Source organism: Ambystoma mexicanum, chromosome 8 (genome assembly GCF_040938575.1).
Source record: "Ambystoma mexicanum isolate Mex_15411 chromosome 8, UKY_AmexF1_1, whole genome shotgun sequence".
Taxonomy (NCBI): domain Eukaryota; kingdom Metazoa; phylum Chordata; class Amphibia; order Caudata; family Ambystomatidae; genus Ambystoma; species Ambystoma mexicanum.
This window is the reverse complement of record NC_090929.1, coordinates 1,017,577,304-1,017,591,990: the sequence shown is the minus strand read 5'-3', so window position 1 is coordinate 1,017,591,990 and position 14,687 is coordinate 1,017,577,304. Positions and strand designations below refer to the sequence as shown.

At 50.0% G+C, this 14,687-nt stretch overlaps 1 protein-coding gene across 1 annotated transcript in view; it reads left to right on the top strand.

Annotated features, from left to right (window-relative positions):
* LOC138472665 (inhibitor of nuclear factor kappa-B kinase subunit alpha-like) overlaps positions 1–14,687 on the top strand; it is a 1,781,717-nt gene that overhangs the window by 821,811 nt on the left and 945,219 nt on the right. The gene's annotated exons all lie outside the window — the stretch shown is intronic.

Genomic DNA, 14,687 nt, shown 5'->3' with positions numbered 1-14,687 from the left:
TGAGTTCTGTTCTCCGCCACTCTCTTTGCAGTGTGTCACAGACAATGCTTTGACTGTACCATTTTATTTCTGTAAAGAATGAGATCGTGTTTAAATACAACTTTTATAATACAGAAAAATATTTGAAAACAGACGGGTGATGTTTATTGTTTACCATTACAATGCTGATGATGTGGGGAGATTTTTAAACAGTCCAATGGTCATTTTAAGACAGATGTGTGCATGTCAGAATCAGTATGAATAATTGTGAGTACTGTAGCATAGCTCGTTGGAGGTACATGAGCCAACGGGAAGAGAGACTCTCTGAACATAGCTCCCTACCGTATATAAGGTAGTGGAAATTACCACAAGACTACCATATATAGCTCTCTGTCGTAAATAAGTCAGTGAGTTCGCCCATGGTGGCACACCAACCACGTATACCAAATATGCAGGTCTGGGTGCTGAAATAATGCATGTCCATTGTATTATTGTTGCACATGGCCAAATCTGAATACAAAGAGTGATTATTGCTAAGTTATTTTTCGGCGGTAATAAAATACCGTCAGGCCCCAAATCTCCACAAAATACCCTACAAGATACAATAATCAGAAATGCTGTTACGGTAAGTAATGCATGTCATCCCCCATTACTCCTGTTGTACTTGATGAACTCACGTTTTGACACCTGAGTATGGTCTAGGTAAATCTCGGCGTCCGCCACCACCTTTGGAGCCTGGTGCAATCCCCTTAATAAGCCCCTTTCCTCTTGGTCTCTTTGAGATGAAGAACAGACCGAGGGCCTTGTATCGCACGCAGTTCCCCCGTGAACAAATTCACCCTCCTCCGTACCAACACTGAAACATCCGACCAGCACTCCACCACCCCACCACCCGATCAAATGAAAACGCCCCAACCCCGCCTCCACCCCACCAACAACGGATCTGGGCTCCACGGTACTGGAGGGAGCCCAACTCCCTTAATCTCCACAGGGCGTGGTCCCTGTCCCGATAGTTAAGGAGCCTGGAGATTATGGTTGTGGGCGGTGCTCCTGGCACTGCACGGGAGAGCCAGCCTCTCCAAGGACCTCCCGTAACAGGCTCTCGCATCTGCCGACTCCAGAATGCTTACCAGCCTTGATTATTTGTATTGTATTTGTGTTTATTAATCTTATATATCGCTTTATACCAAAGCACTGTACAGTTACAACAACAGGGTACATTTAACATAACAAAAATTGTAACAACAGAAGCAAATTGCAAACATGAATCAGTCACCATAAACGGAATGTAGAGCAATTATTCAGAGGGGGAAGGGGAGAGGAGGGGGAGGGCTAGGAACAAGAGGGGGGGAAGGTAGGAGGAGGATGTAAAGAGGGGGTTGGGAGAGGATAAGGTGGGAGGATTGGAAAAGGGGTTGGAGAGGGGAGTGAGAACAGGGGGGGTGTCATGGCGGGGAATGGAGAAGGAGAGATTTGAGGGAGGTGCGGAAAGAGGAAAGAGTAGGGGAAGAGTGGATAGAGAGTGGCAAGGAGTTCCAGTGGAGGGGTCCAGGAGTTGGAAGGAGCAGAAACGGGAGGAGGCACAGGGGGAGGGAGGAACAGTGAGGAGGAAGTGGTCAGTGGAATGAAGGGGAGAGGGCATGTAAAATGGGAGAAGGGAAGAGAGCTAAGGGGGAGCAAGATCGTGGAGAGATTTGAAGACCAGAGAGAGGAAGTGAAATTTAAGTTGAGAATGAAGGGGAGAGCCAGCTAATGGAGGAAAGGGAGGTAGAGATGGAGTCACGGGGGGAGAGGAGACAGAGAGTACGGATGGCAGAGTGATAAATAGATGTGAGTGGGGCAAGATGTGAAGTAGGAAGGCCAAAAAGTAAGGAGGAGCAGTATAAGAGGCGAGAAAAGATAAGGGAGGTGATAAAGAGTTTAGTAGCATGAAAAGTAAGAGAGGGGCAAACTTTGCGAATATTGTAAAGGTGGTAGCGACAAGCACGAGAGTTGAGTGAGATGTGGTGGGGAAAAAGTGAGAGAAGAGTCACAATGAAAGCCTAGGTTACGAGCGTGGGGGGGAGAAATTGAGATTAGAGGGAGGAAAATTAATGAAAGGGGGAGGAGAAGAAGGGGGAAGGGAGTTGGAAGGGAAGAAAACTACTTTGATTTTGTCAGCGTTAAGGGAAAGAAAACGGGAAGCCGTCCAGTTTTTAATAGCAGTGAGACAGGAGGAAAGTTGAAGGTGGAGGTCAGGAGAGAAGGAATGAAAGAGCTGGGTGTCATCGGCATAGAAATGGTGAGAGATGCCAAAAGCGGAGATCACAGGGGCAAGGAGGGAGGTGTAGAGTGAGAATAGGAAGGGACCAAGCACAGAGCTTTAAGGAACTCCGTATTCAAGAGGGTGGGAAGGAGAGGAGCGGCCACCCAGGAAACAGTAAAGGAGAAGGAGGAGAGGTAAGAGGAAAGCCAATTGAGTACAGAGCCTTTGAAACCAAAGGAGGAGAGAGTTTTGAGGAGAAGGGGGTGATCAACAGTGTCAAAGGCAGCCGAAAGATCAAGAAGAATAAGGACAGAGGATTGCTTAGAGTGTCGGGCATAGAGGAGGGAGTTAAGGATGTAAGTGAGGGCAGTTTCAGGAGTGTTTTGGGCAAAATCCAGATTGAGAGGGGGGAAGGAGAGAGAGATTAGTGACAAAGGATGAGAGCTGCGAGTTGGCAAGGCGCTCAAGAAGTTTAGAGAGGAAAGGGAGAAGTGAGATAGGGCGGAACTTCGAGGTGAGCCGGGGATCAGCGGTAGGTTTCTTCAGAATCGGAATGATAGTGGCATGTTTGAAAGCAGAGGGGAAGGAGGCCGAGGAAAGGCATATATTGAAGAATGAGGTAAGGTAGGGAATAAGTAGTGGGAAAATCTTAGGAATTAGAAGGGAGGGGACAGGGTCAAATGGGGCAGACGAGGGATGGGCTTTGGAGAGGAGGATAGAAACGTCAGAGGGGGAGACTGGGGAGAATTCAGTCATGCAAGTAGAGGGTGAAGAGGGAGAAGGGGTTGGGGGGAGAGTGAGGAGGAAATGATTGACTGTCGAAGGGCAAGAATCTTTGAGGAGAAGAAGTTTGCGAAATCAGAGGGAGAGAGGGTGGAGGAGGTTGAGGGGTCAGGGGTAGGGGGAGAGAGAAGACTAGAGAGCGTTTGGAAGATACGACGGGGGTGGGAAGCTTGGGAATGAAGAAGGTTTGAGTTGTAGGATCATTTAGCTGAGGTGAGGTTGGAGACATAGAGGGAGTGATAAGAGAAGTAGGAGGATTGGTTGGAGGGTGATGGAGATTTGTGCCAGAGTCTCTCGAGACGATGGAGAAGACGGCGCATGAAGAGGAGTTGAGGAGAGAGCCAAGGTTGAGAGGGTTTCCGGGTTGGACGGAAGAAGGAGATGGGGTGGAGGAGATCAAGATAAGAGGAGATAGAAGAGGAAAGAGCATAAAGTGCTTCATTGGCTGAAAGAGAGAAGTCGCTGAGAGAGGGGAGAAAAAAAGAGCAAGTTTCAAAAAAGAGAGGGGGATCAAAGTTACGAAGGTCACAACGTGAGAAAAAAGAAGGAAGGTTTAGGGGAAAAAGGAAGGGGGAGGGGTAAGAGAGAAGGAGAGTAAAGCATGATCAGAGAGGTGGAGAGGAAGTGCAGAGACAGAAGAAGAGGGATAGGAAGAGTTAAAGATAAGGTCAAGAGTGGAGCCAGAGGAGTGAGTAGGGGAGGAAGGAAGAGGGGAAAGGAGGTAGGAGTGAAGGATGGATGATAGTGGACGATAGATTATGGTGGGACCTGAACTCAGTTGTCCTGCTTCTCCTGCAACTTTTTGACTGTCCTAAGCTGGACAAACTCACTTGAGGTGGATACATCCCCTACCAAGGAGATGTGCTGCTCGGCTTCATCCAGCCTGTTGATGCAGACCTGCATGTGATCGACCTTATAGGTGAGCGTATCCATTTTATTATCCAGTGAGCTGATGCCAGTTTGCAGTTGGGTCAGGATACATTTAATGTCCAACAACGTGTCCACATGGACCCCATCGTCTGCCTCCACCTCCTCTGTGGCACTCCTCATCAAATTCTTTGCTTGCGAAGGAAAGCTGTATGGCATCTTGGACTGGGTTTTGACATGTTTCCCCATCGTGACTTCTTATGGGTCATTGCCCACTGGGTCTACAAGTGCCGGAGCCTTTTTTCAGCTTCAGTCGTATCGTCACAAGAATTGTCTTACCAGGCCAACTGTTGTTGAGGATATGTGAGCTATTATTTTTCACCAAGGCATAGGATCCCCCAACAGCAGGAGGCACTGCTGAGCACGGCACCCAAGGGCAGCCAGATGCCCCAAAGCCACCAGACACCCTACCGCACAGCACAACTTCCGCTGATCCCAACTGTAACTGGGACCAGTATTGTTAAGTTCAATCCGTAATTTGGTGCCTACGTTGGAAACAGAGCACCTCCCACCAAATCCTCACCGTGGCCGCAGCTCCAGGGACATCGGAGCACTACATAGCAGGACTGCAGCCCGCTGCTACCCAGCCAGCCTCTCCAGCACACAGGGGCCAGCAATCCAGTCACAGCCAGCCCCGGCACTCCTCCTGACCTTCTCCTTCTCTGGGGGTCCACCGCCTGCAGACCTCCGGATGCACCATACCTCTCCCCACCCGTCAAGTGTCTATACAGCACCCATCCCACTGGAGCAAAAGCAGAGCCAGGAGTCCACCCACCACAGCGGCAACATGCCCAGGATAACGGCGAGTCCAGGCCCACCCCAGCAGGGCACAGTAAGATTAGTCATCCACACAAGCATATGCGTCAATCGCCACAAGCCTCAGCTGCACTCCGCACATCTTCAGGGGTGCGTAGCCATCGATGGAACAGGGTAGTTGCTGGATTTATGACGGGTAAAGCGGAAGCTCACATCAGAGCTGCCATCTTGGCACTGCCCTCAAGCGCACCTCCTTATTTCCCTTTTTTGTGTTTAGTTCATTGATTGGGTCGTTTTTGGGGGACAAGCATTCTTTCTAGGTCTCACTCTGACACCTAACACAAGGATTCCTAGCCACTAGCGCATTGATAAGGTTTGGTTCTCCATTGTTTGTTCTTTGAGACTTTGGAGAGGTGGAGGCCTACAGAGACCAGTTTGCCTAACGTACTCCTCCAAACCAATCACAGTAAAGGGGAATAATGTCAGTTAAAGCGATCCATCTTTAATTGGCCTTGGGTGACATGGAACTTCAAGGGAGCCCACTCAATGGGGTGGTTTTACTGGCTGGACATCTTAGAGAATGTCCTAGCGCCTTCTTTTGAATGGATTGTGTCCTCCCATGTATTCCTTATCTTTGATATTCCCATATCCAGCTTGCTGCTTCAGAATTTCTTTTCAGTAGAGGGCGCTGCGTGTCGATGACTGTCGAGTCGATGTCCCCCGGAGGTTTCCGTCTTGACAACGTCATCACGAGTTAAGTATTTGTGTGCAGCGTCCGATGCTCAGTTCCGTTTTTCCGCGCTTCATGAGCTTTGGGAATGTCGCTCGTCTCTGTGAAGAAATCGAAGAACTTCGAATATTTTCTCTAAAATCCTTCGACCGAGATGGCCTCTTCATTGGCTCCATCTGCACCCCGATCTGGCATTAAAAAATGCAGAGATTGTGGGGCAAAGATGTCCTTGACAGACCCACACAGGGTCTGTCTGTGGTGCCTTGGGGCAGAGCATCCATGTTCAGAATGTGAAGAGTGTTTGTCGATGACAGCGAAAGCCTTAAGAGAGCGCGGAGGGAAGTTGGAGAGAGGTAAGACCCGAAAATCCATTACCCGTACTAAACGTACCTCAGATGAGTCGAGACCATCGTCTCCTCGATGTAAACAACACTTCAGTTCGAGATCTCGGAGCGGATTGCACCATTCATCCGCTTCGAGGCACATTAAAAACAAAAAGGCGTCATAGATCACCTTCTACCTCATCCTTCAGTTCACCGGAGAGAGTTACATGTCCCACTAAGCACAGCTCCCTGGCTCATTGGGAGGATTTCCGTAAATAAATGCTAAAGGTGTTTGAGAACGCGGCCTTGCCGCCCTCAGAGACACCTAGAGGCGATGCCCCAGGAGAAAAACCTGGTAAACATAAGAGCCGCAAGTCTTCCACCTCGGTAAACCAAACTCCTTGAGAGCGTGAAAAACCCTTGAGTCGAGATAAAGCCTCTGTGATGTGCAAGACGTCAACACCATCGACTCGCATGTCGAAGCCAAAGACTGCGTCATCGACGCCCTCTGCGACTCCGTCGAAGGAGAGGTCATTGACGCGTATAATGTCGACCCCCTCAACGCCAGTTGGTTCAATATCCTCGACGACTTCATCGAAGTCGTCAACGTCAAAGTCCATTCAATCGATGACCTCGAAGACAGTCACAAGTCCATCGTGGCCAATGACATCCACGTCGGCAATTACTAGTATTTATCCACCTGAAGTGACTGTTAGGAAAGATTTCTTAATTGTGGCTAATTTTCCTTCCATGTGGCAACCCCTAAACTTTTTGCTGTTGTTTTCACCATGATCTAGACTTTGCCAGAGAAGTGCAGCCTTCTGCCGCACTCCTCTGGGCTTTCGCTCCATTCTTACGGGGAAACTGACATGCACTTAAGACAGTCAGTACCAGGAAACACTGTTTTCCGTAGTTTCTTTATCATGTTGCAGCTTTCGTGCAACCTGGCACAAGAGGGCACTGTAAGCTGTTACTGCTCTCTTAGGTCTCTAGTCTTCTACAGGCCCTAGATACTCTCTTTGGATTGTAAATGAACGGTGCAAGTGAATCACGGACGGGATTTGTGGCAGCGATCGTTTCTTGTGTTTTTGAGCTCCTTTTGGCATTTTAAGCGCGTTTCTCGCGCTTAGCCCAAAATGGTGGCCTGGCTCCCAAAATGGCCAGACCACGAGGCTCTTTGTCCTGTCAGCTGACCGTCTTGCCCCCTTCACCTCCCCCAGGTCGAGCCGACCCGGGGCCTTCCTTATTTGGGCATGTACTTTCCCGCGAAACACAGATGCTTTCGCGGGCTTCTACAGGCCTGTGTGTTGCCTCCAGGATGGGGGCTGGGATGTCTGGTCCCAATACACATCCTGGGCGCCAGAGAGTCTAGGGTGGTGTGAATGCCTGGGACCCCCTGTGGTCCGTGATGAGGTCCACAGATGGTGTGAGTGTTTTATGAGCGGATCTCCAATTGGGTCCCCTCCGTTTTGGCGCAAAGGGAACCGTGGATAAGAGGGGGCTGGAAACGCCACTACCATGTCGATCTCCTGAGTTCTCACGAACAAAGGAATACAGGAGGCAAGTATCCTGCAACCACGAGGCTGAACCGAGGAATCGCTGGTGACCCGCTGAAGGACTGCTCCTCTGCACTGCTGTCGCTTTGTGAAACCCATTCTACCTCTGATCGAACGAGAAGGCCTGTACTGGTACTTCGACCCTTGGAATAGTGGGAACAACTATTCTCGGCATCTTCACCGTCTCCTGCACGTAAGCCTTCGGAAGTGTATCTGGGCCATCCAGCAGACTGACCAGCATACCCAGGAGCCTTGCTCTGTAACCGCCGTCAGGTTGTGTTGTATTACGAGTCCTTGTCACTCTCACACGATTCGTACACTTGGCGTTCCCAGGTCTGAAGTGAGGGGTGTACATTGGGCTGAAATACACATGGCCGCTCCGTTGCCCTGCTGTGGTAACAAACTGTGCAGGTTCACTGCGTTTGGGACGTCCTCAACTCAACTTCTGCTGCTGCAGAATCTACACGACGACGAGACGTCCCCTGCTCCTATCTGAACCTGCCAGCACTGAAACTGACGCGGAGAAGCCTGGGTCTGCTTGCATCGGGGACCGGTGAGTAGCATCGCTAGGAACTGGGCGCCCTCCTGCAGAAGCCCATAGCTTTTCCCCGCTGTGTCTAACAGTACGCCTTTCCGTACTCGCGCTCTGCTTCTGCCCCCAGTGGAGGCTGCGCTTGAGTTGCGGAGCTCTGTTCATCTTCATTTGTTCACCAAACTAAACTGCCTGATTCCCTCGAAGAGACTCCCCTTTTTGCCTGTTGGCACCAGCGTGTGCAGGTATTTTTGAGCACAAGGTTCCACTCTTCGTAGGGCTTGGACTTCCTTTTAGTTAGGTGCCTCTGAAGGCGGACTGGGTCTAATTATTATTCGCACTGCCTGTTTTCCTCCCCATCTAGGTGGTCTACACATTTCGTGCGTCTAACTCGTTAGACTCGTTTGTATTTGTATTTCTGATGTTTGTTAATCTGCTTAGAATCACATGCTGTGCATAGGTCCGACATCCAGTGGTCACTGCGGAGTATTGCATTTTGTTTTTCGTAGTCGAAAAAGGGGACGTCGACAAGGCGTGTCTGAAACACTATCCCTATAGTGACGTGCGTTGTACCCACAATCCCTCACGCGTCGAGGTCCCTCAGATTGTTTTTTTCCACCCAGCTTCTGGTCGCCTTCACGCGGAGCTCCTCGAGAGACATTGCAACTCCTCGACCTTTGGTCGTTTTTTCTCATAATATTAATAAATGCCTCCCTCGACGCAGTGTAAGCTGTTCTCCGCCGAGCAAGATCTTTGACGGAGGGTCGAGCGGAGGAAATCCTTCGGCGCTGCCGAACACGTGGCCTGGCCTCGCAGACCATATACAGTAGGGAGAGTGGGGTTGTGGGACATCTCTGGGTCTTTTCTGAGAATGCCTTTCCCTTTCCCCTTCCTTTCCCTTGGGGTGCTTATCGCGATTTATTGCCTCGGCTATGGAGAGGACACCCTTCAGGTTTTGCCTGCTTTGTAAAGGCAAATTTACTTGGAAGGACAAGCATTCACGGTGTAACCGCTGTTTGCCCCTCGATCACAAGGAGGAAGGTTGCGCGGCTTGTCGGCTTCTTAAGCCTAAAACTCTAAAAGACCGTAGGGTTAAAAGGTGGGCGGCCTACGCGATGTCGAAGGCCGAAGGTTCACCCGCCGCTGCTACCACCGACAGTGACGAGGAACGCGATAACACGACCTCCACTACGGAAGTCGAAACCCCCTCTAAGGAGCGCTTGCGCGCTTCGTCGTCTGTCCCCGGCCCCGACGGGCTCGGCTCACGCCCTGCTTATGGGGATGAACACCCCGGCGACACTGACGCACACAAAGAATCACATAAGCACACAACCCACAGCTCTTCTTCGTCTAAGACGAAAAGAGCTTCGGCGCCCAAGGAGACGCAGGTTCCACCGGCGGCCTCCTCGGACCGTTCAGGTTCGAAGCCCCTCTCGCAACCGCAGCCGCGACCAGCGACTGGGCTTTCGGCAAATAAGGGCGCCGCCCCCAAACCATCGGCCGCCGCGCATCAACAGAAGGCGCATACAGCCGTAGAGCGTTCGACACCCATAGCGTCGAAAACGCAAGCTTCCGCCGACAAACTAGTCGCTGACAAACGAGTCGCCGAAAGCTTGGCGAGGATCGCTGTAGCTGACGCCCAGAAGCGTACGCCGAAGAACACGTCGAGTGCTACGCATAAGTCGAAGGACACGCCGAAAAAGCCCGAAGAAATGCAGGGACTACCCCCTTCACAAATCGGGGGGTCACCCAGCACACCTGAAGGTTTTTCGGAGGGCGACGGGACACTTTCCTCGACGCTTTGGGAGAGGTCGAGCCGTTTCCAGCTAGATGACTCTATTTTTCCCCCGCCAGACTGCTCTGGGGTACCCCATGAAACCATGGAAAGACTCCACCTCTGTATGGAGAGGATGGAAAGGTTTATGAATACCCAGACCTCTCAAACTCCCAAGAGGACTAGAGAAGGGCCTCAGGAGGACCCCAGGGCCAAAAATCCGAGGCTAGTCGATCCCCAGGTGGACACAGCCTCAGATTTCCATAACATATACGACCTCACTGGGGAGGAACAATAATTGGAGGAGGAGGATGATTTCATGGACGATGAAGAAGGACAGAACCAGGAGGAATGTCTGGAAGACAGGCCAGACATTATAGAAGAAGGCTTCAGAGAAGACACTGAAGAACGACCTTCGCACCCCTGGCAATCCCCATCAGTATATTCCGACACTGATGTCCTAAATTCAACAATTCTTTACTTGCTAGCTATGCAGACGCGCAGTGATCCAAACTGCGCAAGGACGCCGAGGAAGCACCGGAGCATTTACGTACACGCCTACTTTCAACTATTGGCGAAGGAACCCAGGTGAACCAGAGCATTGTAAAAAACTCTCTAGACGCGACAGAAACAGCGGGACGTTCCCTGGTACAGGGAATACTCCTAAAACGCCATGTATGGCTGCGCAACTCAGGGTTTAAACCGGAGACACAGGCGTCTTTAATAAATAAACCTGTGGAAGACTCTAACCTCTTCGGAAAAGCGGTGGATGAAGCTTTAGAGATGGCTAAAAAAGAGTTCGATACTATCAAGACTCTTGACCAAATCTCTAAGCCCACTACCAGACGCGGCTATGGCAACAAACGCTTTTTTCGTGGCCAACGCCAACAACAACAACAAAGTCAGCATCTACTATACCCTGCCACCAATTACCAGACCAATAGTGGGCAGTACAGCCAAAGAGGCCAACGGCGGGGTAAAGGGAGAGGTCGGGGATCCACCCCCAGAGGCTCCCAAGCCCCCAACAACTCCAAGTGACGCGAAGATTCGCGTCCCCTCCCATGCAACACCGGTCGGGGGCCGGATAACATCCTTTCTTCCTGCATGGGAGGAAATAACGTCAGACCGTTGGGTACTTTCCACCGTAGCCCACGGATACTGTATCAAATTCAACAGTTCCCCATCCTACAAACCCCCGAGGGGACGTCGCATGACACCGGAACATCTTGCCATCCTTCTCCAAGAAGTACAACAACTGCTGGAAAAAGGAGCCATAGACGTCGTGCCTCTATCTCAGGTAACGGAAGGTATTTATTCAGTGTACTTCCTTGTACCCAAAAAGGATCTAACCATGCGCCCTGTTTTAGATCTGCGCCCAGCGAACAAGTTTATCAAACCCCAAAAGTTTCGTATGGTAACCTTACAGGAAGTGATCCCACTGCTTTCTCAGGGAGATTACATGACAACATTGGACATGAAAGATGCATACTTTCATATTTTAATGTTGCCAGCGCACAGAAAATACCTCAGGTTCATGATAGAGGGCAAACACTACCAGTTCAAAGTGCTACCCTTCGGCATAGCATCAGCACCAAGGGTATTCACGAAGGTGCTGGCAGTGGCAGCGGCCCACCTGCGCAGGTTGTCCATCCCAGTTTACCCTTACCTCGACGACTGGCTCATAACAGGGGATTCTTACGAAACATGCTTCTCCAATACCCAAAAGACGGTAGACCTTTTGTTCAAGTTGGGCTTCTCCATCAACGAAAAGAAGTCCAGTTTAGACCCCAGTCAAATCAAGCAATTCCTAGGGGCTCTAATTCAAACAAAGGACGGCCTCGTCTTCCCCTCCAAAGAGAGGGTCCAAAACATGCTGTTTGAAATCCCTCAATATGTAACCGGTCGAGAGGTGACGGTACGCAAAGCAATGCGCCTGCTAGGAATGATGCCGTCGTGTATTTATTTGGTACCTCACGCGCGCCTGCGCATGCGCCCAATGCAAGAGTGGCTCAACAGCCAGTGGTGTCAGGCCAGCGGACTATGGGAGGATCTAGTTGTGGTCTCGCAAGCCTTGGTTCTCTCGCTACGGTGGTGGACAAAGGAAAACATGGAAAAAGGGAAACCATTTGCCACACCCGCGGCGGAAGCCACTCTAACCACAGACGCATCCCTCACAGGATAGGGGGCGCACCTATCCCATCAGACTGCTCACGGAGTGTGGACTCCGAACGTAGCATCCAAACACATAAATCTTCTGGAGCTACTAGCTGTGTTCAAGGCGCTAAGAGCCTTCCAGAAACACCTACAAGGCAAAACAGTAATGGTCCTTACAGACAGCACCACAGCCATGTACTACATCAACAAGCAAGGGGGCACCCACTCTCCAGGCCTGTCCAAGCTGGCCCAGAATATATGGAAGTGGGCTCTCAAACAGGACATGTTCCCCCTGCCCAAAGAGTACGAATGGCGCCTGCACGAAGACATCGTCTTCGACGTCTTCACACAATGGGGATTCCCAGAAATAGACCTGTTCGCAACCCTGGAAAACTCACAATGCCTAAGTTACGCCTCCAGGTACCCCCAGAACCAATCCAAGGGGAACGGTCTGTCGATGCAATGGTCAGGGAAATTTGTTTACGCTTTTCCCCCCGACTCCCCTTCTCAACAGAGTGGTGCACAAGATGCACCAGGAACAAGTGACCATGATACTAGTGGCCCCAATGTGGGCACGACAACCATGGTTCGCTCACTTGATGGAGATGTCTCTATCCCCCCCAGTAAAACTCCCCTGCCCGTACAACATGCTGTCTCAGGACAAGGGCAGGACTCTACATCCATGCCCCCAGAACATGAACTTAGCAGCTTGGCTCCTGAGATCATAGAGTTCGGACATCTACATCTCCCGCAAAGATGCATGGACATCCTCAGGGAAGCCAGAAAACCGAACACTCGCCACTGCTATTCTAGCAAGTGGAAAAGATTTGTCATCTGGTGCAGGAGTAAAAGCATCAACCCTATTGACTGCTCTCCCACACATGTAGTCCTATACCTGACCCACCTATTGGATTCAGGTCTAGTGTTTAACTCCATTAAAGTACACCTAGCGGCACTTTCTGCATACACCACTTCCCAACTCAAAAGTGTCGTGGTGGAGGATCCCTGTTGTAAAGGCCTTCATGGAGGGAGTAAAGAGAATACACCCCCCGATAGCTGACCCAGCTCCCGGATGGGACCTTAATGTGGTACTTACCAAACTCATGGGCTCTCCTTTCGAACCCATGCACAAAGCATCTCTTAAACACCTCACGCTTAAGACTGCTTTTTTAATAGCTATCACCTCCATCAGGAGAGTAAGTGAACTTCAGGCTCTTTCTATTCTAGACCCCTTCGTTACAGTTCACAAAGATAAAGTGGTTCTACGCACTCACCCTAGGTTTGCTCCGAAATTTATTTCTAAATTCCACGTAAACCAATCTATAGAACTACCAACGTTCTTTCAAAATCCTTCCAATTTGGGAGAAAGGACTCTGCACACACTAGATGTACGCAGAGCGGTCATGTTCTACATGGAAAGAACCAGACCACTGAGGAAGACTAATCAGTTCTTCGTCTCGGTGGCAGCAGGAAGAGAAGGAGATGCGGTTTCAAAATCCACTATTTCTAGATGGATTGTCCAATGCATCACTCTCTGCTATACTCTTGCTAAGAGAGAACTGCCCTTTAGGCCAAGAGCACACTCTACTCGAGGCACGGGGGCATCCATAGCATTCATTGCAAATGTTCCCCTTGAGTCCATCTGCAAAGCGGCTACCTGGAGTTCTGTGCACACCTTTACAAAACACTACTGTCTAGATACACACTCTAGATCTGACTCCAGGTGGGACAGGCAGTATTATGACACCTTTTCTCTACTGTTCCTTCTCATAACCCACCGCCAACTCCGGGTAGCAGATTAACAAACATCAGAAGAGAATGCATTACTTACCGTAAAAGCATTTCTGATGGTTGTATCTGCTTAGATTCACATGCGCCCACCCTTCCTCCCCGCTCGGATGGAAGGAACATAGACTTCCTTTATATATCTCTCTCTTTGCTGTACTCACTCACGTCTAGAAGGCTCCCTCAGGGCAGAAAAATACAAACAGAGGGACCTCGACGCGTGAGGGATTGTGGGTACAACGCACGTCACTATAGGGATAGTGTTTCAGACACGCCTTGTCGACGTCCCCTTTTTCGACTACGAAAAACAAAATGCAATACTCCGCAGTGACCACTGGATGTCGGACCTATGCACAGCATGTGAATCTAAGCAGATACAACCATCAGAAATGCTTTTACGGTAAGTAATGCATTCTCATATATTGTATTGGTTTGGTATGTGTTGGTTTACTGGAGTTTTATTGTGATTTCTCGCTACGGTCAATGCTACAAAGGCCTTGTAATAAATGTGTATATATTTTTAATATAACACCTGTTTGGAGTCATTTGTAAGTGTCCTTGCTTTGTGTGCTCATTGCGGGCTTTCAGTCACCCTCACCCCTCTTGAGACCTAGTCTTGACCGCCGTGATCGCTACCTTGATTGGTCTGGCTTGTCCAGAGGTTAACCTGTTCCAAGAAACTAGGCTGGCCTTCTGAACCTCTGCGCCTCCAGGACAGAGTTCAGAAATCCATCTTAACAGTGACTGGTATTGGAAAAGAGCTACATACCTCTGTCCTGCTCAGATTACTTTAAAACCTTGTGTTCCTCAATTTATGAGAAGGGAGAGGATTCTGATGCAGAAAGACCCTTTGGTCTGGAGTGTGTGAGGCCTCCCATACCTGAAGAGTTGGCCACAGAAGGAGTCAGATTGAAAGCCTGCAAGAGTCCTTACAGGAAGCAAGCAAGATTGATACTGCCCCAGAGGTTGATTTCAATAAGACTGAACAGGGGATCATGCAGACAGTAATTACAGGACACTTATGAATAGGGTGATGAAATATATGGGGTGGTCTAGGCCGACACCTGTATACGAGCAAGATGACCTCACTGACATACTTGATAATGGACCACAAGAAGATCCTATCATCCCCTTTCACAAGGC